Source organism: Lissotriton vulgaris, chromosome 12, assembly GCF_964263255.1.
Source record: "Lissotriton vulgaris chromosome 12, aLisVul1.2, whole genome shotgun sequence".
Taxonomy (NCBI): Eukaryota; Metazoa; Chordata; class Amphibia; order Caudata; family Salamandridae; genus Lissotriton; species Lissotriton vulgaris.
Genome location: NC_141700.1, coordinates 298,616,633 through 298,639,792, shown reverse-complemented (window position 1 = coordinate 298,639,792; position 23,160 = coordinate 298,616,633).

Here is a 23,160-nt window from a genome sequence, read left to right as displayed (position 1 = left end):
CCAGGTGATGTCACCTGGGTGCCGCACTGGTTTTTGGGATCCTACAATGCAGCAAAGAAAAACAGTGTGGGGCGTCCCGGGTGGTGCGGAGGAGGCCTCGTCAGTAGCGGTCTGTTGTGCGAATAGTTCCAAGGCAGCAGAACGTGCTGAGATGTTGATGGCACCCAGGTGATGTCCAGTAAACTGCTGCACTGGTTTTGGTATCCTACAATGCTGCTCCGAAAATTGGCGTGGGGCGGCCCGGGGGGGGGGGCGTGGGGGAGGCGGCGTGAACGGGCCTCCCCAGGTGGCGGCCATCCAGCTGAGTTGCGCCCGCTCTTGCGGCTACAGCGTCTCGCTCACCATGTTGTTGAGTTGCTCCCACTCTTGCAGTGCAGCGATAGGCGGCTGCCACATGACTCTTAAAATGGCGGACGGCTCTTCGGTTTTGGGCCTGGTCCACTAAAATGGCCCTGGGACACCTTGGAACTCGGACGTTTGCCTGCTAGGGCTTGGGCTCCATTCTCGAAAGCGTCCCCTCAGCCGTGAAGATTCTACAAAAGTCTTGGGGGCCCTCGACTCCTGCAGGCTTCCGGTGGGGAGCGGCTGCCATGATTGCTCGCGGAATGACCACGACGGAGCCACGAGATGGTGGTGCTCTCATGCTGACGCCAGCTTCAGTCTGAATCATCCAGAAACAAGGTGGGGCTTTCATCGTTTGGGAAAAAAAAAAATTCTAAACCAATGAAAAGTGTTATTTTTAGGTCATATGACCAAGCCTTCCATCTTTAGGAAACCAAAAGTAAAATGAACCAATGAAAAGTTTTATAAACAAGTCACATGACCTGTTATGCGGCATAGGGCTACAAAAAGCGTAGAAAATCCGTTGTCACGTGAGGCGGCGTCAGTAGCGGACCGATGTGCGAATAGGCCGAAGGCAGCACAACGCGCCGAGATCCGGATGGCACCGAGTTAGTGTCCAGCAAGTTGCTGCACTGGTGTGGCTATCCTACAATGCTGCGCCGAAAGTCGGCGTGGGGCGCCCCGTTGGCCTGTGAGGTCGCGTCAGTCAGTGGGGGCTGTGCGTCTCCCCCAAGATGGAGGCTCCTCGGCTGCAGTGCGGCGCCCCTTAGCGTTTCACTCGCCGTCCAACTGAGTTGCGTCCGCACTTGCGGCTACAGTAGGCCAAAGGCAGCACAACGCGCCGAGATCCGGATGGCACCGAGGTGGTGTCCAGCAAATTGCCGCACTGGTGTGGCCATCCTACAATGCTGCGCCGAAAGACGGCGTGTCCAGCTGAGTTGCGGTCACTCTTGCGGTACAGTGACTCGAACGCGCAGAGATCCGGATGGCACCGAGGTGGTGTCCAGCAAATTGCCGCACTGGTGTGGCCATCCTACAATGCTGCGCCAAAAGACGGCGTGTCCAGCTGAGTTGCGGTCACTCTTGCGGTACAGTGACTCGAACGCGCCGAGATCCGGATGGCACCGAGGTGGTGTCCAGCAAGTTGCCGCACTGGTGTGGCCATCCTACAATGCTGCGCCGAAAGACGGCGTGTCCAGCTGAGTTCCGGTCACTCTTGCGGTACAGTGACTCGAACGCGCCGAGATCCGGATGGCACCGAGGTGGTGTCCAGCAAGTTGCCGCACTGGTGTGGCCATCCTACAATGCTGCGCCGAAAGTCGGCGTGGGGTGCCCCGTTGGCTTATGAGGTGATGTCAATAGTGGACCGATGTGTGAATAGGTCAGAACCAGCACAAGGCGCCAAGATCCGAATGGCAAGTCCTGGATGTTCAGTGCCATAGTTGAGAGTTCTGAGCAGTGCTTGTAAGACTGTCTGAAGCTTATTTGCACCTGCTGCAGCTTCACTATTGCCCTGGTGTGGCCAAAGGTCGCACATGACATAGGCGGCCGGCTCCCGAGGTCCGACTGAACTTTTTTCCTTTTCCTTTTTGCTTCTTGTCCCACAATCCGTTTCATCTGAAGACATGACCAGGTCCCTGAATGTGTGCAGGGGGACGTTATTGATTGAATCAAAATGGCGGCTTGACACAAAGCTGACTCAAGCGTTGCTGTTGATGCTATACAGACAAAAATTGGTTTTCAGTTTGTACATTCTTCAGGATTTTTTTTTCCATCCAAGGCTGATTGAGAGTTTGTAGAAAAATGGCTTCAGATTTTCCACATACTACTCTTCAACATCCTTCCTAAATGTAACAATGTGAGACTCACTAGGAGAACGGCTGTTTATGTTTCCTTTCAAAATGCTGCCAACAATATTTTCTGAATGGAAGACACCATCTTGTAGCATAAAGGGCCGAAAGGGGTTCTGGTCTGGCCGATGGTTGGTGGAGACATTTTGACTATATCTTGGACCTGCCCGGCCTCGCCCAAAATGGCGCCGGTATAAATGGGACTCGTAACTCATTGTTGTGTACTGGTTGAGCAACCTTGATATCACGAGATATGAATGCAGTTTTGATGCTCATGGCGGGCGGGGACGAGAATTGATTGAATATTTCGACATCCCTATTGATATTAAGTTCTGATGTGTTATTGATTACTGTACTATTGAAAGTTCGAATTAACGTCACCCATGGTTTTTGCACGCAAATGTATATCTAGATAACTTTTTTGTAAGTGGCCCTGTCGTATTTTAATTACAAAATGTACGTCCACCGATTCCGCAACTGTTAGACACCTTAGTTCTTGCAACCTAATGGCTCGTTCGTTACGTTCCTCTATAATGTAAATGTCTCCTCATCATATACGATTTCAGTTTGCTCCGTGGCCGGCCCACGTGGTTATAGGCCCATATTTGTATACTGACATTTTCACAATAAAGGTTTTTAAAACAAAACATGGTAGTAGTATTTACATTGGTAAAGTTTTTACTGTTAGTCACTGTTTTCGAATCAGTAAAAGGCAAGTGAAATAAAGCAGTCCAATTACATGACGGATAAAAGGTATAATATGTAGGAACGCAGTAAAGATAAATGGTCAAGGGCAGTTGTGTTTTCTACTCCTGCAACATAAAGTGATCGATAAGAATCTGATAATCAGGCGTATCGGCGAGTAAGACAGCAGGCCGAGTCTCTTTTACTCAACGGCTCCGTCATGGAACGAAGAAAGGCCCTTTTTCTCGAAAAAGGAATATATTTTACTTGCAGGACAGTTGTAAATTTTCCGGGAAAGTACATTAGCCTGGAATATTATAACATATATGTTATAAAAAAAAAAGTTCGAAACCAATAAAAAGCGTAATTTTTAGGTCATATGACCAAGCTTTTCATTATTAAAATAACAAAAGTAAAATGAACCAATAAAAAGTTTTATTAACAAGTCACATGACCTGTTATGCTTACGTTACGCGCTGCGCGCCACGCCCCGGATCACTTCCGGGTGCGCTAACGCGGCGTGTCATATAACGCATTACGCGACAACGTAGGTCAAGAATATAGTCAAAATGTCTCCACCAACCAGCGTTCGGAACACAACCCCTTTCAGCAGTCCAAAAAGTTCTGTAAAATGACAACAGAGGGGACAGGCACCAAGAACCATCAGTCAAAGAGGGGAGGGCAAGTTCTTCTCTACCGGGTCATGTTGGGGCGCTACCGGAACTGATTGAATTGGTAGTCTACAGTGTTTCTGGATGTTTCAGACTAAAGCTGGAGTCAGCATGAGAGCACTACCATCTCGTAGCTCCGTCGTGGCCATTCCACGAGCAGACATGGCAGCCGCTCCCCACCAGAAGCCTGCGGGAGTCGGGGGCCCCCAAGACTTTTGTAGAATCTTCACGGCTGAGGGGACGCTTACGAGAATGGAGCACAAGCCCTAGCAGGCAAGCGTCCGAGTTCCAAGGTGTCCCAGGGCCATTTTAGTGGACAAGGCCCAAAACCGAAGAGCCGGCCGCCATTTTGAGAGTCCTGTGGCACCCGCCTATCGCTGCACTGCAAGAGCGGGAGCAACTCAACTACATGGTGAGCGAGACGCTGTAGTCGCAAGAGCGGGCGGTAAACAGCTGAATGGCGGAAGAGGCATAGTGTAGCAAAAGCGGGCGGAATGGCAACTAAAACGGTAAAGGGGCGCCCCACTACAGCGTGTCTTCAGGTCAAACGGATTGTGGGACAAAGTCCAGAATAGAAGAGTCATCAAAAGGCAAAAAGTTCCGCCGGACCCCGGGAGCCGGCCGCCTATGTCGGGGGCGATCTCAGGCTACACCAGTGCTATAAGACTTGGGGAGGGGGTCGGAGCCAAGCGTCTTCTCCGAGTCCGTGCCATCACACCGCCCCTCGGGGGCCTCCGTCAAGCTGTTTAGGGAGGTACCATATAACATTGTTTTCAAATGCAGTCAGGTCCACAAACGACCCTCACTTACTTTGAGAATAGTGAAGCTGCAGTAGGTGGAAATAAGCTTCAGACAGTCTTACAAGCACTGCTTTTCTAAACATTTTTTGATTTTTTTGTATTTTTGCACAGTTTTATATATTTTTTTTGTTTTTGATGGAGGGGAAACAACAAAGCACAGGCATTGAAAAAGGCTCAAACTCAGAACTCTGAACTATGGCACCCAACATCCAGGACTTGCCATCCGGATCTTGGCGCCTTGTGCTGCTTCCGACCTATTCACACATCGGTCCACTACTGACATCATCTCATAAACCAACGTAATGTAAATAGTTATTTAATAAAATGTTTTACCCTGTTACTTTGCTGGTGTGTTGTCTATATTTTTAATATTTGCATAGGGTTTGTCGTTATTTTGGGCGGGGTGGGTGACGGAGCCGAGCTGTCTTGCAGCCCTCATGGTGTGGAGCTCAGTTCATCTCACTATTTTCGTATTTCTCATGAAGGGTTGTTCCTAATATTTCTATTTTAGCGAGGTCAAAAAGAGATCCAATTAGTGGCCTACTGATTTTGCTCGATTAATTTTATTTTTTTTCACGATTTTTCACTATCTGCAAAGACTAAACAGAGTATTGCGACTTTGTGCTTGTTTGTAAATAGAGAATGAACCAAAGAGAATCAATTGTAAAACAGTAAATGCTTGGATAACAATCAATCAAATGGAGAGACAAGCAGGCACGACGGATTACAACGGGGGTAAAGGCCTGCGTTAACTACTCTTCACTATCTGCAAAGAGAGAGTACTACTAAGAGAAAAGAGGGGAGGGGGGCAGCGTTCAAAGCACATCAGCGTGCATAAACACGAAAACGTTTTTACCTATCACGTACTTGACATTTTACAGCTTTTGATATTTGCTATTAAAAAACCAATGAAATTCACTGAAAAAACCATAGGTTATAGTCCATATATAGTTAGGAATTTGCATTTACAAAACCTTGAAAATTCAATGAAAAAACCATTGGTTATAGAACATATATAGTTAGGAATTTGCATTTACAAAACCTTATTTTACTCGCATAAAACCATTGAAATTCCATATATAGTTAGATGCGCTAACTATATATCGCGCACCCGCAATCCACTGCTGATGATGTCACATATTACATCATTCATGACATGGTCAGTGACATCACTGATGACATCACTGATGACATCTCAAATGACATCACTGATGACAACATCCAGTGACTGTATGTTTCTGTAAAGTTAAAATATGTCTTACATATTGAAGAATGAGTGGATGTATAAATGTCTGAATGAAGAATTTAGTAGGTGCATGACTGATTGTATGAGGGAGTGATTAAATGTGTCTCACTGAGTGCATGGGTTAGTGATTAAACTGTATTAATTTGTGCATCATTATATCTGTTGTTCTGTAAACTGCTGCATGTGTTGATCAGTAGCTATATGAGTAACTATATGGGTTATTGATTGGTTGCCCAAGTATTTGTATGGGAGACTGAGTATGTGTGTGAGTGGCTGGGAGGTGTGTGACTCTGTGCATAGATGTGTGAACAGCTGATTCACTAGATGTATGGGTTCAAAATTGCATGTGGAAACAGCTGTATGGGTGGTTGACTGTGTGCATGAGTGTATTGGTGAGTAAATGGATATCTCAGTGCTACATGTCAAAGTAAGTACATATGTAAAACACAGTACATGTGAGAGTTGACATATATAAATAACTGTATAAGAGCTAGTGAATGTGTCAGTGGTTGCATGGATCATTGACAACTTGTATCAGTGATTGTATAAGAGAGAAAATATGTGTTAGTACATGTTTGAATAAGTAAAGTTTGTATAACTGTATAGTTGAGGAAATGGAGGTGTGATTGATTGTTTGCATGACTGACTAGTTGTGTGAGTAACTCCATGAATGAGTGACAGTCTGTGAGTGTCTGTTTACACTGATTGTATCTAAGGTTATATTAGAGTCTGAAGAGGTTCATCGTATTATCACATGAATGATATCATCAGTGATGTCATTTGATATGTCATCAGTGATGTCATCAGTGATGTCATTTGAGATGTCATCAGTGATGTCATCAGTGATGTCACTGACCATGTCATGAATGATGTAATATGTGACATCATCAGCAGTGGATTGCGGGTGCGCGATATATAGTTAGCGCATCTAACTATATATGGAATTTCAATGGTTTTATGCGAGTAAAATAAGGTTTTGTAAATGCAAATTCCTAACTATATATGTTCTATAACCAATGGTTTTTTCATTGAATATATATATATATAAATATATATATATATATTACATTACATACTGGCGGTCGCCAGTAGGTAGTTATAGTTAGGACCAAGTTTCCCTAGGAAACGTGTTTTTCTTTTGCCAATATCTTTGGCACTGTCTGATTAATTTTTGCAAAAGTTTTAAAACTAATGGCCCACTCAGGTCAGCTCTTGTCTTGAAAGTTTCCGGGTGATTTGTCAAGCCAGGGCGGAGAAAAAAGCAGGGTCCCAAAATGCAATTTGTCCATGTTAAATTCCAAAGGAAACTTTAGAAAAGTCTACAGTCCAAATCGCTGAACAGAATTACACTAAATTTGACTTAGTTGAACCAAGTCAGAAGAAAAATGGTCAAAAACTAAGAAAAGGGGGCAGAGTAGAAACACTCTGCTCCCTTAGGCCTGCTCAAGGGGTCAGACAGGGACCCTGAGGGTCAAAAAAAGTATTAAAAAAAAATAGCCAGGATTCACATGGGGTGTGCAAATCCCACAGAAAAAAAAGTGTGGTCTCCTGCCCTTCATTTCTTTTAAGCCCCCGGGTGGGTGAGGCCCGAGGATAATCCTTAATTATGTTGTGCGGGACCGTGGGACCTCCCACAGCCCCGAGGACTGCCATCTCCCCGGGGCTATGGTAATGATTTCCCAGGCCTTTAATATTTAAATGCGGGGGGCCTTGCACCCCTCCCGTAGCCCCGGGGACTGTGACCTCCCTGGGGCTTTTTTTAATTTACAAGGTGCGAGGGGGTGCTGCCCCCACACTGCTCTGGGGACCATGAGCTCCCTGAGGCATGGATTATGTAAATACAGGGGTCCATTGCGCCCCCCTACCCCGGGGACCACCACCTCCTGGGCTTTTTAAACATGCTGGGATTGGGGCCGTGCAGCTCACCTCCAAGAGCCATCCATGGCCTTGGACCACCACCCCCCAGGGCCGACTCCAGCAGTGTCCCAAGATGCCCACCCCCGGAACATTGCAGTTTGCAATGGCAGAGCGGGAGCACTGCTCACACCCTCTCATAGCAAACATCTGCTTCGCTTCATGGAAGCCAGAGCAGGAAAACTGCTCTTGCTTCCATGAAAGCAGCTCCCTTTGCCCAAAAGCAATGCCGGCTCCTGCAGGAGGCCGGAAGCAAGCAGGGACTGTGGGAGAATTGGTGCTCACCGCGGTCCCCAACGTAAGGCCAAATCCTGGGGGCTGGGTCCCCTGGGCCAAAAATAGCCCGGGAGGGGGGCAAGCGGCCAATTTCCCTGCTTTTTAAAAAAAAGCAAAGATGGTAGAGTCCCAGGGGATTTTGGTACCCGGGTCTGATATTGGGAAATGGAACTGGGGGGCAATAATTATTATTTATTTCTCTCATCATAGGAGTCGTGACTTCAACGCAGCTGTCAGCGCGGCCCCCCAGTGTAACATCACAGTGGATTCATGGATCTACCTTAAATTAGTAATTTAGTATATAATTCTGAAGGTAGTGTTGTATTTGTGGACTTTTTTTATAGAGTTAGTGAGATTGAAGTTAATAATCACATTAAATTTCATAGAGTTAATATTATAAAAAATAAAAAACTTAAAGTTAAACTTGAAAAAGGTATAGTGTTGTAGTGCATTGAATTTGTGCTTCTGTTTTCTGGATTTGTGATGGTTTTGGGAATCCACAAAAATGTAAAAAGAATATGTATGCTAAAACAAAATAAGATTCACTGTTGGGTTATAGGGCGGCTCTAAAAAGAGCCCTTGTTTTCATTATGGCTTTGTTAGAACTAAATGTAAGTGCTGATGCACAGCTTAAGTTTGTTGAGAAACACTCTGTCCTCTTCATCTGTGAAGAGAACTCCATCACTTTCCTTAGATGTCATGCACATCAAAACGTACATTGTTGGTATAGCTGGAGCCCATCCTACGGTCTCTGAGGTAAGCAGAAACAGCTTTCTTGACATTCTTCCTAGCTTTCTCAATCTGTAGGCAGATTTGATTAGACCACTTCCATTACTGTCTTTGGCATATTTTAGAGTATACTAAGACAGTCTGAGGCAAAAGTAACATAAATTGTGCAAAGGAATCCTTTATTAGTATTTCCAAACCTACATCAGACAATGTGCCTAGGGCATTGCCACCACAGTACACAATCGTGAGGTTAGGGTGTTGGAGATGCAAAAAGGTTTTATCCAAAGGCATCAATTGGTGCCACTTTAACCTTCTCTGTGCAATCCATTTAATATCCACTTTTTACAAACCTAGGTCGTTGTCAATACCTCTGTGTTCAGCATATGTTTTGTACCAGAAAACATAGCTATGCTCTACAATACATACTGTAAGCATCTTGAAGGGATGTCTGGAAGGAATGAAAAGTTGTTTGTAGCTCAGGTAGTCATTTGGTAGAATGAGATGTATCTAAAATGGTAGAGAAGAGTGCTGTTTTTGAAAAAGCCAATAGGTGATTGGCTATTCATTGACATTGTACACTCAAAAATAGGATGCCTGTTACTTTCCTAAAGAAGAATATTTCAGATTTCTTATTAGTTTTTTTTAAAGTACAGTAAATAGGATAAGGAAATATTTTGCAAAACTCAACCACACCTGCTATTTGCATTTGAAAGCTACTGTGTTGAACTTGAAAATATGGTGAACTTGTGACATGCCAGTACAGTTGAATGTTGCAGAAACGAATACTATGGGAACTGGGATTAAGCAGAATGGGGAACGGGATGAAAGTTAACTGTGGATTTAAAATGTAAAATGGCAATTTATACATAAGTGATATGTTACTAAATTATGCTTTTCTAAGCCAGTATTATGTGTAGGAGTCTGTAAGGGTTTGCGGCTCCATCGTGAAGCCACACTGCGGCACCGCGGGGATCGAGACTCCAGAAAATTACAGAACCAGTTTGGGCACTTTGAGAAGACGGTTAAAAAAAGTTCATGTGTCTAACAAATAGAAATGTGTTTCACAATTTGAAATAATGTAAGAAGGAATGTGATTTGTCACTTATATTTATTTGTGTGCCTTAAGAGAGGGAATGTTTGCCATTACTGGTTTTACATTGTTGAGAGTGGTTCATTAAAATTTATTATGTGGGAAAAAAATTCTTTCATGAGTTTTTGATATTGCATATTCTGCAATACTATTTGAAAGGTGAGTTAAAAATGTGTAAGGTGTGTTATGTATTATGTAGTGGTGCTTTACTGTTTGTAGTTATATTTATAGTTTGGAAAATCTTTATTTCCAAAGTTTTGAAATTATTTGAGAAGTGTGATGCTTGAAATATGTTCCGAAATGTACAGATGTGTATTGTAGTTTGTTTTATTGTACTGAAATGATGATTGAAATAATTTGTGCATACTAATATGTGTACTTTGGTAGATTGATTAGTGATTATGGTAGTTTGTATGAGTCTGTGGAAAGGTACAGTTGAAGTATGCAGCATAATCTTAGGTGTGTCTTTGAAATGGGAAGTTCTGTCTGTCAAGTTTTAAGGTCTGCATATTCTTGTGACTGAGGTATGTGTGTACTTGCACATGTATTCTCATATGGCTGAGATACCCGCCACCCCCTCTCAACACAATCATCCCCAAGAATTGGGAAACCGGAAACAGTTCTTGAACTTTTGGAAGGCGGGAAGGGAGTTACCCTTCCCGGCCGTATTTATTAAAATATGAAACAAAAATAAAACATTAAAATAACAGTTTCATATTATGTACAATTTCATTTCCACATTACGATGTTTGGCTAACCTTAACAGATCTCTAATACAAAGGTTCTCCTAGCCGAACTAACATCCTACAAAACATTTGACTTGAAATTGTACATCCTAACGTTAAGGGCCAACGGCAAGGTCGTAACCGGTGTCAGATCCCTAAACCAGAAATACCCCCTTCACTTGTGAGAGGAGCGACCGCACAGAGGCGTACCTCAAGTGCATCTACCAATTTCCCTTTGTACTTGACGGGGGCCCCAATAAACTCGACGCCATTTAACGGTCGTTCGAGGACTCGTGTGAGGTGTCTAAAAGGTAGCGTAAACCCCCTCCCGCACCCCACACAACTTACCCATCTGCCGTCGCAGATGTCCTGGCCCCGGGAAATTCCCCAGGAGGGGCCGTAGCCCCTCCTATCCAGGAAGGGGCCTTGACCACCTTTCCTTTCCTTCCGGCGGCCTCTCCTTAGACAGGACCGCCTCCCCGTTGAGGGGCCAATTGGCCACCTCCCCCGAGCGCTCCCATCCGTAATGGGTGACGCCCCCTCATAGGGATCTTCGAATTACTGCTCACCGATCATGACCTTACCGCCCGACCAAAATAAATACGACAGTTCTACCTAAGTTACTAAGATTACATAGCAAACATCACTTATTACCCAGCGTAAATACTGATCAATCCAAATTACTTTATTTGCAAAACATACTGAAAATAACCAATCTTTATTGCATCTTAAGAAATTTCACGACAATCATCACAACCTGTAAGAAAACAGAGAAAACAAAAAGGATACTACGTCAACTGTATTTACAACGAATCGCTGTCCTCAGGGGCTGGTGGGTGGGTCAAAATTGGCTCTTCGTTCCGTCTCGAGCTCACGTGCAGCGGGGAGGTGCAGCTTCAGAGCACAGGAACAAGAGGATGCTTTCTTGGCTTGCGCTCCTTTTATCCGTCTTCAGGGCGGGCGTAAACCCGCCCCCGCCTGCCTCCGAGGGCGTGGCCGGCCGCGTCGGTGTCTAGGCCAGCCCACTCTAGGGCGGGAAAAAGGCGCACCCCGGCTACGCCGCTTCGGGCATACCAGCCGAGACTCGCCTCCCGCCCAAGATGGCTTCCCGGGGGGATCGTGGTACTCCACCATACGTTCTGGGGGACCGAATGGTCGCCCCTTTCCATATGGCTGAGATACCCGCCACCCCCTCTCAACACAATCATCCCCAAGAATTGGGAAACCGGAAACAGTTCTTGAACTTTTGGAAGGCGGGAAGGGAGTTACCCTTCCCGGCCGTATTTATTAAAATATGAAACAAAAATAAAACATTAAAATAACAGTTTCATATTATGTACAATTTCATTTCCACATTACGATGTTTGGCTAACCTTAACAGATCTCTAATACAAAGGTTCTCCTAGCCGAACTAACATCCTACAAAACATTTGACTTGAAATTGTACATCCTAACGTTAAGGGCCAACGGCAAGGTTGTAACCGGTGTCAGATCCCTAAACCAGAAATACCCCCTTCACTTGTGAGAGGAGCGACCGCACAGAGGCGTACCTCAAGTGCATCTACCAATTTCCCTTTGTACTTGACGGGGGCCCCAATAAACTCGACGCCATTTAACGGTCGTTCGAGGACTCGTGTGAGGTGTCTAAAAGGTAGCGTAAACCCCCTCCCGCACCCCACACAACTTACCCATCTGCCGTCGCAGATGTCCTGGCCCCGGGAAATTCCCCAGGAGGGGCCGTAGCCCCTCCTATCCAGGAAGGGGCCTTGACCACCTTTCCTTTCCTTCCGGCGGCCTCTCCTTAGACAGGACCGCCTCCCCGTTGAGGGGCCAATTGGCCACCTCCCCCGAGCGCTCCCATCCGTAATGGGTGACGCCCCCTCATAGGGATCTTCGAATTACTGCTCACCGATCATGACCTTACCGCCACAGGCCGGATAGTTGACCGGCTATTCGGACCCCCCACAAAACACTCCTACCTAAAGGTCATGCTGTAAACTCCTTAACCATGCTATGAAGTCTCCTATGAGTAACTCGTTCCCCACCCGGGACAAATGAACACCGTCCCCCAAATACATACTGTCCCCTTTGATACAACCATGCGAAACAGAATGCAGTGTATTTGAACGAAACAATCTACTCACTTTGTTATTTATCTTCCTTACTGAATGATTTAATGCAGTAACCGAAATAGCCCCCCGCCACACTTTCCGTGGGATCATATGGGACCATGCAATTGTGCACCCTGGAACTCTCCTTGCCAACCAACTTACTGTGGAAAGCATTGCCTCAAGAAGAAGTCGTCTACCAGTGGCCACCAGATCGTTACCCCCAAGATGGACTATGATTATAGACGGCGGTGACCTTGTCCGCTCTAACAAACCCTCAAAAAAGAATTGAAACTGGTCAATACAGAGCCCGCCCTTTCCGTAGAAGGACACCCTGTACCCGTATTCCCCAGCCACGTGAATCATATCACCTGCTTTGAATACGTCCGCGGCACGCCTCACATATGAGTGGCCCACGACCCACACCTCCTTATTCGCAGACGGTGATTTCTGACCGCTGATCCCCAGGAGTCGGGTCGACTGTACAGTCCGCCCCGCTTCGTAAGCTTGCGTAACTGAAAATCAAACAGAAACAAGAAGCGTGAGTATATCATTACAGCTTCACAACATTTGCAACCGCACATACCTTTTATAACAGTTCGAGGACCAACGCCCCACACGTTTTACTTGTTCCACACTCAGACCCCTGGCTGTAGCCTCAGTAGCAGCCCCTATCCGAAAGGAATGGGTCCCAAACTCGCCGGGGTTCAAGCCCGCGGCCGAAATCGACATCGCAAGCACCCTCTGGAACTGAAACCTCGTCAGTGGGGTGGCGTCAGCGTGTCTCAAGAAGGTCCCCCCCCATGCTGCAACCCTCTGCGTCAAATATTCCTCTATGCATACCACAGGGCACATGGAAGACCCGGGGATCCTATGAATGATTACACAGTCCCCGATTGCACCTTGATCGGATTTGGACCTAACAAATGAGACCGTCATCGTCTCCCCCCTGACCTGAATGTGCTCCCGGCACAATCCCCCCATCGTATCCCTCTTGTTCTTCGCCACTAGTTCGCTTACCCGCATAGCCCCATGGAATGCCTGCGCAAATGCGGCTCGGAATAACACAGTTTCATACTGGGATGAACATGTTGCAGGGAGTACGGAGGATAACAGGGCCAACCTATCCAGACCTATCGGGTGCCTCTCATCCACTCTGCGACCCTCAAGGCGTTGCCACCCACGTAGCGCTTTCTGCACAACGAAAGACGCTGTCGGGTCCTGGATCCCATGAGCCTTTGCCATAAAGGAAATGGCGGCCCGATGCCTCTGGGCCGTAGCTACTGATTTGCCTGCCTGATGTAAAGAGAGCAGAAATTGTACTACAAACTCTTCCTGACCCCAAAACTCTCCCCTAGCAGTACCCAAAAAGGCCCAATAGGAACGGAACGCCCCTTCATATGCCTTCCTCGTCCCGGGTGCTAAACTCTCTCCCACGAGGTTTCGTAGTTCGGGGCACCGAGAGACCAGAGAGCTTCGGGAAAGGGTGCCGCCACCGGGTCCGCTGTGGGCAGAAAACCCCAGAAGGCCTGCATACGGAAACGAGAAAGCGCATCAGCCGCTTGGTTCATCACCCCCGGCACATGTCTTGCCCTAAACAGTACATTCAGTTGCATGCATAACAACACAATCTCCTTGAGCAGTCTCAGAATCAATCCGCATCGTGCTGCCTGACTATTGATACACTCAACCACGGTCATGTTATCGGACCAGAACACCACAGAGTGATCACGGAAACCCCCGGGCCACGTTTTCAGGGCCACCAAAATCGGAAAAAGTTCGAGAAAAGCAATGTTACTCGTCAATCCGTACTCATGCCACCATGACGGCCATTTTTGAGCCGACCATTGTGTACCAAATATGGCACCAAAACCTATACTCCCCGCCGAATCTGTCCAAAGGCCCAGCTCCTCGGAGGACACCGCTGGTTTGTTCCAGACAATTCGACCATTGAAATCCGCCAGAAATGCCAACCAAATGCGCATGTCCTGGCGAACCTCTGCCGAGAGTCTCGTGCGGTGATGTCCTTCCTTCAGGCCGACCATGGCTTGTGCGATTCAAAATTCAACTGACCCACCACCTGTTGCAATTGATGCAGGTTTACTTTTGTTGCACGAATACATGTCTCAAGGGATAACCTGAATTTCAACACTTTTTCCTTGGGTAATCGAAAACAACCTTCTACCGAGTCGAGCTCGATCCCCAGAAACTCGATCAAGGTCGAGGGCCCCACAGTCTTACCTGGCGCCAATGGCACACCAAATCGATTCATTAAGACACAAAATTCCTGTAAAGCCTGTCCACACTCAGGATCCCCGGCTGCCCCCAAAAACAGAAAATCATCGAGATAGTGCATAACATGTTGAAAACCTGTCTTCCTTGTGAATACCCACTGCAGAAAACAACTGAACTTCTCGAAATAGGCACATGAAATCGAGCACCCCATTGGCATACATCTATCCATGTAATAGCGACCCTGAAACATGAAACCAAGAAGACGCTGATCGTCTGGGTGTACCGGGAGCAACCGGAACGCTGACTCGATGTCTGATTTCGCCATCAGCGCCCCGGGCCCCAGGCGATTCAACATGGCTACGGCCTCATCGAAAGATGCATACCGCACTGAACACACCTCCGGGTCTATCGCGTCATTCACGGAAAGACCACGTGGGGCTGACAAGTTATGTATCAGCCGAAACTCACCCGGGTCCTTCTTGGGGACCACCCCTAGAGGGGAACAAACAAAGTTAACAACCGGTGGCAAATCGAATGGCCCGGCAACACGACCTCGAGTCACCTCCTTCCCAATCTTTACCTGTACCACCGCCGCGTGCTGCAAGACCGACAGTTGATTCTTACAGTTTGCTACACCCTGAAAATCCCCCACTGGGATGCGGAAACCATATGAGAACCCGTTTCGCAACACCCCAGCGGAAGCATGATCCGGGTATTCGTTGAGCCAAGGAATCATTGCCATGGTATCAATCGGGGTAGGTAAAGGCGCCCCTCGGACTATATCAGACCTGTTTGGCGCCTCCCTTACCACCGTTATCACCCGTTTTGGCTCTGCACAAGGACTCAGGATGGGATGGCTGCCCACACCCCCCACACTCATGTCTGAATTTGCATGACCCCTGGGGCCTTGTACATTTCCCTCTGTTAAAATTCCAACAGATCCCCCTTTTCCCTGTGTTGCCACTCGGTTTCGAGTGGTACTCATTACCTGCACCCGTCCGAAAGGGCGTCCCAGAGTTTTGGCGGGAAGATTCTCCTCCGTTACTCCCTACCAATGGTACCTTCAACATTCCTGTACTCTCCATTTTTTGCCATGACACGGAGTCGTAACAATCCCAAGTCAACAATGGGTTGTGTTCCTTAGCTTTTCTAAAAAGATTGTCATAGCAGAACCACTGATTGCCCCCATATGCCACAAAATACTCCATAATACGCGACTGATAAATGGGTAACTCGGTCAGCAGCTCGGGCCTGCGCTCGCCCATGATGGAGGTAAATATGCCCCACGCTCTGCCCCAAGTACCAATGTTCTCGTCAACCTTAAAGGCGGCCATTTTTGCGCGCCAAACACTCGGGTGCATGAGCTCCTTTTGGCTCTTCACATGCTCTATCTCGTAATGGTCGGTAAGCAATGAAAACATGTTTACATACTTATCCGCCCAAATCAATTCCTTAATTTCTAGCGGGACATGCTGGGCAATCTTCTCCCTTCGAGAAGGTACAGACCCCTCCCCCGCAATCGGCAATGGCCGCTTACCTGAAGTAGACCCCGTGCTTGTCGCCGAACTTGGGCCTGCTGTACTTCCAGCCGCCGGAACCTGTGGGGGAACAAAAGATGTTTCCTTCGCAGCCTCCCTAGATTCCCGCAGTTGCCTCATTACTGCCTGGGCGTCGTCAGCCGTGGCGCCCTCGCTATCTTTCCCCAACCACGCTGCCAATTGTGCCGCTAACTCGGGGGGCATATCCTCCCTGTTCACGGGGGTGACCACCACAGGAATTGGATTCCCCTCTTTCGGCACCGGGATTGCCTCCTCACGTGGGGTATCGGGAACCGGGGTGTCTCCCCCAAGTGCTCCCCTTCTGGGCCTCTTGCTTTTTCCACCGGGGACTGCTCCCTGCAAAGGCCGTTTCGTTCCTCCCGCCCCGTCCTTAGCCTCCACCTTTTTCTTCAGATCAGCTATCTCCTTCATGAGCATGCGGAGCATCTGCTCGGTACCGACCCGCTTTCCGACTTTCTTGGGCATTCTCAGACGGGATATCTGTAAGACAAAAGAAAGATTACAACGCTCAAAATTGGCTCTTCGTTCCGTCTCGAGCTCACGTGCAGCGGGGAGGTGCAGCTTCAGAGCACAGGAACAAGAGGATGCTTTCTTGGCTTGCGCTCCTTTTATCCGTCTTCAGGGCGGGCGTAAACCCGCCCCCGCCTGCCTCCGAGGGCGTGGCCGGCCGCGTCGGTGTCTAGGCCAGCCCACTCTAGGGCGGGAAAAAGGCGCGCCCCGGCTACGCCGCTTCGGGCATACCAGCCGAGACTCGCCTCCCGCCCAAGATGGCTTCCCGGGGGATCGTGGTACTCCACCATACGTTCGGGGGGACCGAATGGTCGCCCCTTTCCATACGCGTTATGCATATGAAGATGTTAGACATATAAAACACAGGTATACGTCTATTTGTATGTTTCCTTTATTTATTTTGCCACTAGGAAAAATTGCAGACACATGCATGCATTCTTTCAGGAATATGGTGAGACTAACAACAGAGACATGAGAAGGGGTGCTGCTTTATATTTGACTCGACCCAACACGCTGAGTAGTAGTAGAATGGGGAAGCTGCAGCACAAAAGTTATGTTTAAGACATGCTGGTAGAGGGATTACTGATTAGGCTACTGTGTAAGAGTCTGTGGAAAGGTACACTTGAAATAGGCCACAACATTTTAAGTGTCTGCTTGAAATGGAAAGTGCAGAATTTGAAGTTTTACGGTCTGCATGATCTTGTGACTGAGGTATATCTCTACTTGCACATGTAATATGCATCTGAAGAAATGATAAATGTATAAAACACAGGTTCACATCTATTTGTATGTTTCTTTTATATATGATGCCACTAGGAAAAGGTGTAGACACATCCAAAGGGTTACTGCTTTATATTTGGCCAGACCCAACACCCTGAGAAGTTTCCAAATAGGGAAGCTGCAGCACAAGTGAAGTTTAAGACATGTAGGTAGAGGGATTACTGATTACGCTACTTTGTACGAGTCTGTAGAAAGGTACACTTCCAATACGCCACAACATTTTAGGTGTCTGCTTGAAATGGGAAGTGCAGTGTGTGAAGTTTTAAGGTCTGCATGATCTTGTGAGTGATGTATTTCTCTATTTGCACCTATATTCTCATATGTGTTATGCATCTGAAGATGCTAGGTGTATAAAACACAGGTATACACCTATTTGTATGTTTCTTTTACATATGATGCCACTAGGAAAAGGTGTAGACACATCCATGCATGGTTTCAGGAATAAGGTGAGACTTACAACAGAGACATGTGAAGGGTTGCTGTTTTATATGTGGCTAGGCACAACACCCTGCTTAGTAGTAGAATGTTGCAGCTGCAGCACAAAAGTGAGGCTTAAGCATGTTTGTAGAGGGATTACTGATTAGGCCACTTTGTATGAGTCTGTGGAATGGTGCACTTGAAATATGCAGCATAATTTGAGGTATCCGCTTGAAATGGGAAGTGCATTCTGTGACGATTTAAGGTATGCATGGTCTTCTGACTCAGCTAGGTTTCTACTTGCACATGCATTCTCATACTTGTTATGTATCTGAAGAAACTAGATGTAAAAAACACCAATATATGTCTATTTGTATTTCTCTTTTATATATGACATCACTAGAAAAAGGTGCAGACCCATGCATGTATGCTTTCTGGAATATGGTGAGACTTACAAGAGACACATGCAATGAGTTACTGCTTTATAGTGCAGCTCAAAAGTGAGATTTAAGACATGGTGGTAGAGCGATTACTGATTAGGCTACATTGTATGAGTCTGCGGAAAGGTACACTTGAAATACGCCACAAACTTTTAGGTGTCTGCTTGAAATGGGAAGCGCAGTCTGGGAAGTTTTATGGTGTGCATGGTCTTGTAACAGGTATTTGTCTACTTGCACATGTATTCTAATATGTCTTCTGCATTTGAAGATGCTAGACATATAAGACAGAGGTATACGTGTATCTGTATGTTTCTTTTATATATGATGGCACTAGGAAAAGGTGCAGACACATTCATGTATGGTTTCAGGAATATGGTGAGACTTAAAAGAGACACATGCAAAGGGTTACTGCTTGATATTTGGCTAGACCCAACACCCTAAGGGGGTGCAGAATGGTGAAGGTGCAGCTCAAAAGTGAGGTTTAAAACATGTTGGTAGAGGGATTACTGATTAGGCTTCTTTGTATGAGTCTTTGGAAAGGTACACTTGAAATACACCACAAAAGTGTAGGCGTTTGCTTGAGATGGGAAGTGCAGTCTGTGAAGTTTTAAGTTGTGCATGGTCTTGTGGCTGAGGTATGTGTCTACTTGCACATGTATTATCATACGTTTTATGCATTTGAAGATGCTAGACATATAAGAGAGAGGTATACGTGTATTTATATGTATCTTTTAAATGATGGCACTAGAAAAAGGTACAAACACATGCATGCTTTGAAAAACACGGTGAGACTTATAACAGTGACATGGAAGGGTTGTGTTTTAAATTTGGCAAGGCCTAAGGTTCTGTGCAGTTAGTTAGTGATTAGGCAACTTGCTATGAGTCTGTGGAAAGGTACACTTGAAGTATGCTGCCTTAATTTAGGTGTGTCCGTGAAATGGGAGGTGCAGTTTGTCAAGTTTAAGGGACTTCATGGTCTTGAGAATGATGTATGTGTCTACTTCTATATCTATTTATCTATTGTCTAATGTGTTATATTTCTGAAGATGGTAGCTTGAAAACCTGGTCAGTTTGGCTACAGGTAGACAAATCTCTTAGTTCTGCTCTGTCGTTCGGTCGCAGAGCCTGTGATGTCTTTTGAATTAATATATTGCGGAGCCTCCCACATAGCTTGTTGAATACCCAGATGCCATATTTTATGAGCAGACAGGAATACATATACTTTTTTCTAACAAATATAGACAGTAGGCATTCTTAAACACAGGTATTCAACTATATATCAGTAATAAGCCTCACCATATTTCTTAAAGCATACATACATCAGTCTGTGCGTATGGTCTCTGAATTTGTTTAAAAAAAGTCTATATATTCCTCTCAGCTTGTAAAACATGGCACCTGAGTATTGAATAGGCTATTTGAGAGGCTCCGTAACACCTATAAACAGAAAATATTGAGGCTATGCGACCGAATGATAGAGGAGAACTCAGAGATTTGTCCACCAGTAGCCAAACCAACAAGGTTTTCAAGCTACCATTTTCAGATGAATAATACATGAGACAATAGATGTAGAAGTAGACACATACCTCACTCACAACAGCATGAAGTTATAAATTTGACAGACTAAATTTCTCACTTCAAGCAGACACATAAATGTGTATACAGCCTACTTGAAGTGTACCTTTCCACAAACTCATAGCAAGTAGCCCAATCTCTAATTCTTTTGTTAACATGTCTTAAACCTAACTTTTCTGTTGAAGTTTCAGTTTTCACCAACTGCTGAGAATCTTGAAATAGCCAAATTTAAAACAGCAATCTGAACCATGTTACTGTTTACAGGTGCATGTTCTTGTGGCAGGTTTACTATTGTGTAAAGTACAACATTCTATAAATGTAAGTGTTATGGAGACATTTGCAATATAATTCAAATTATTTGTTTATTTAATGTTATGAAAATTAATATTTAATTATTTCAAAAGTTTAAAATTATTTAACAAACTATTGAAATTATCTTTGTTTTTCGGATATTTACTTTTAGTGGTAAAAATCATTGAGAATGGGACAAAAAGATCAAAAGAGAAGACAAGAAAAAAAGCCAGTACTATTTAAAGGATAGAGAGAAGAGGAAATTAGATGAAGTGCAACATTTTATACTGAAGAAAAGAGTTCTGGTAAGAGAACTAAAGAATTTGTTAAAAGAGTTTTACAAAATGTAAATCAATTTGAAAATATTGAAAAGAAAAAGAAAAAGTGAACAAAAAATCAGAAGGAAAGGAAAAAAGGAGATGAATAAAGAAAAGCATATTATGGAAAAAGAATGCATGTTGAAAAAAGGTTGAAAGAGCATAAAGACATACGGAAGAGAATGTTTCGAAGTAGAGTACTGCAAAATGTATTGAAAGATTGTACAAAATATAAAAAAAAAGAACAACAGCTTATAAGAAAAAGCAACAGATTGAAAGTGTAGTAGATAAAGCTTTTGAAATAAAAAGAAAATAATTTATATTAATATTGAAGAGAATGAAAACATTGAATAAAACAATGCTGTTTATGAAGGGGAAACGAATAAGAAAAAACTGGTTTATAGAAGTAACTTTTGTAAAAATGTCACTGGTGAATGGAAGCACACTTCTAGTACTGAGTCTTTCCTTAATGAAGAAGACTATTTTCAACAGAACACATTAGTACATGCAGTTGATACTAGTGGTGGATGCTATGAGCTGAAAGATGGTTTTCCGATTCCAGGAGAAATAATTGCTCTTAGGAATGTAGAAGAAGTATTAGCTGAAGAAGTTCAAGGGAGGCATAAACAAGCTCCTGTATTTAAGTGGTATTGTAGCAGTATTTGCTGTATTCAACAGGAATCTATTGACCTATTGCAATTTATTTTATGACAACATGCAAAAAAAATTATTACACAGAAGATTAAGATGTTACAAGGACTCGATCCATGTAAAATAAGAAAATATACTAATTTGCGAGGTCATTCTCCAGCTTGTCTTTCATGAAAAGTCTGCCGACGTACTTTTCATCATTTAAGAATGTTAGCTGTACACCAGTCTGAAATGCGGAATTTGGTAAGTAGAATGTACTATGTGAAAACTCCTGCATTATGTTTAAGCGAAATGAACACAGCACTTTTGCATGGTTCTGTATCAGATTTAGAGAAAGTTTGTGATGATATACAGAATTGTTTTTTGGATCAGAAGACGGATGTAGAGGAACTGAGAGTTTGATAAGCGTAAGTGTTGAAGAACAAGAGAAAGAGATTAGTATTGATGAGTTTGTGGAAGAAATTACAAAGTTTAGGACAGTTTCATCTGAAAAACCAAACTTTGTTTGTAGTTGTGGTTGTCGTACTCACTATAGAAGTCAAACTAGGGATGTTGATTTATATTTAAAAAGTGAAAAAGAAAATAATGATAAATGGCAGCATTTTGGTGTTTATTTGTTGGTAGAAGATCAGTTTGAATTGGGTACTGATCAAGTTAGTTGTAAATATTGTTACAACAGATTAGAAGAAAACAAAATGCCAGCTAGAGCTGTACATAACAACTTAGAGTTGGTACCTATTGCTCAAGAACTGGTGATTTACATACATATGAGTCTGTTCTTATTCAATCTGTATACCCATTTCAGGCCATAGTTTGGATTCCCACATCCTATAATTTCTAAAGGAAGAGTAAATAGTTTATTGTCAGTAGTAAGGCATGCAATAACTCAGAAATCTCCCAAGAATACATATGACTTAAAAAGAACAGAAGCTTCAAAGTACATTAATTACTACAATCCAGTTATTTTGAAAATGTGGAGTACAAACATGGATTTTTAGTATGGTGCATATAATTCAATTGCTATAGCTCGCTATGTTACATCATATATTACCAGATCTGAAAAGACAGAGATGAAAAAAATGTGGGAAGAAATTTCACAAGTGAAAAGTCTTAGCAAGAAATTGTATAGCTTCAGCTTGAAAATGCTTTCCCATCGAGAGATCAGATCCTATGAATGTTCGAATCATTTGAGTTCAGCCAGTTTATATTGAAAGTCAAGAGGAATCATTTGAATAAGTCTAGGTCTTGCCACCACATGAAATAGAGTATTGAAATATCTCTACAAGAAATCAAATACTTAGCAAATAATGAAACAGAATGTACAGGTATTGTTAAAACTAATATGTTGGATACATACTATCACAAAAGGTGTCCACGTCTCAAAAACCTATCTCTCTATGAAAAACTTCAACATGACAGCTTTAAAAGAAAAGTTACAGCAAATATATTAGAAGAAAAATATGCGATGATTGGATGTGATGGATGTTTGGTAAACATGCCAAAGGAAATCTTATTAACCACAGAAAACTGAGTTGCAAAAGTCCAGATAAAAGGGACATTTTCTAATTAGCACTTCATCAACTCTTCAAGCCTTGGCATAGTGAAACAGAATTACTTAGAGATTTTTACTGCTATGAAGATTCTTTTAATGCAAGTAAATTTTGTATTCAGTGCATAATTTTCCCTATATATCTACAAATATTAAATTATGAGATTGAACAAGAAAGTACTATTACAGCAGAAATACCTAGAGGAATTTTTCAAGATAGTCAATGTTCTGGTCCACTCAGTCAAGATCTACTGGGACAACCAACTATTGAAAATGAAGCAGCAATAGCCATGAATGAGGTAAAAACTGCAATGCAACAAGCACAACAGGGTATTATTCAGTTGGAAAAGTTAGAAGAACAACTAAATATGGAACAGGAAGAAATATATCTACATTTCAAACAA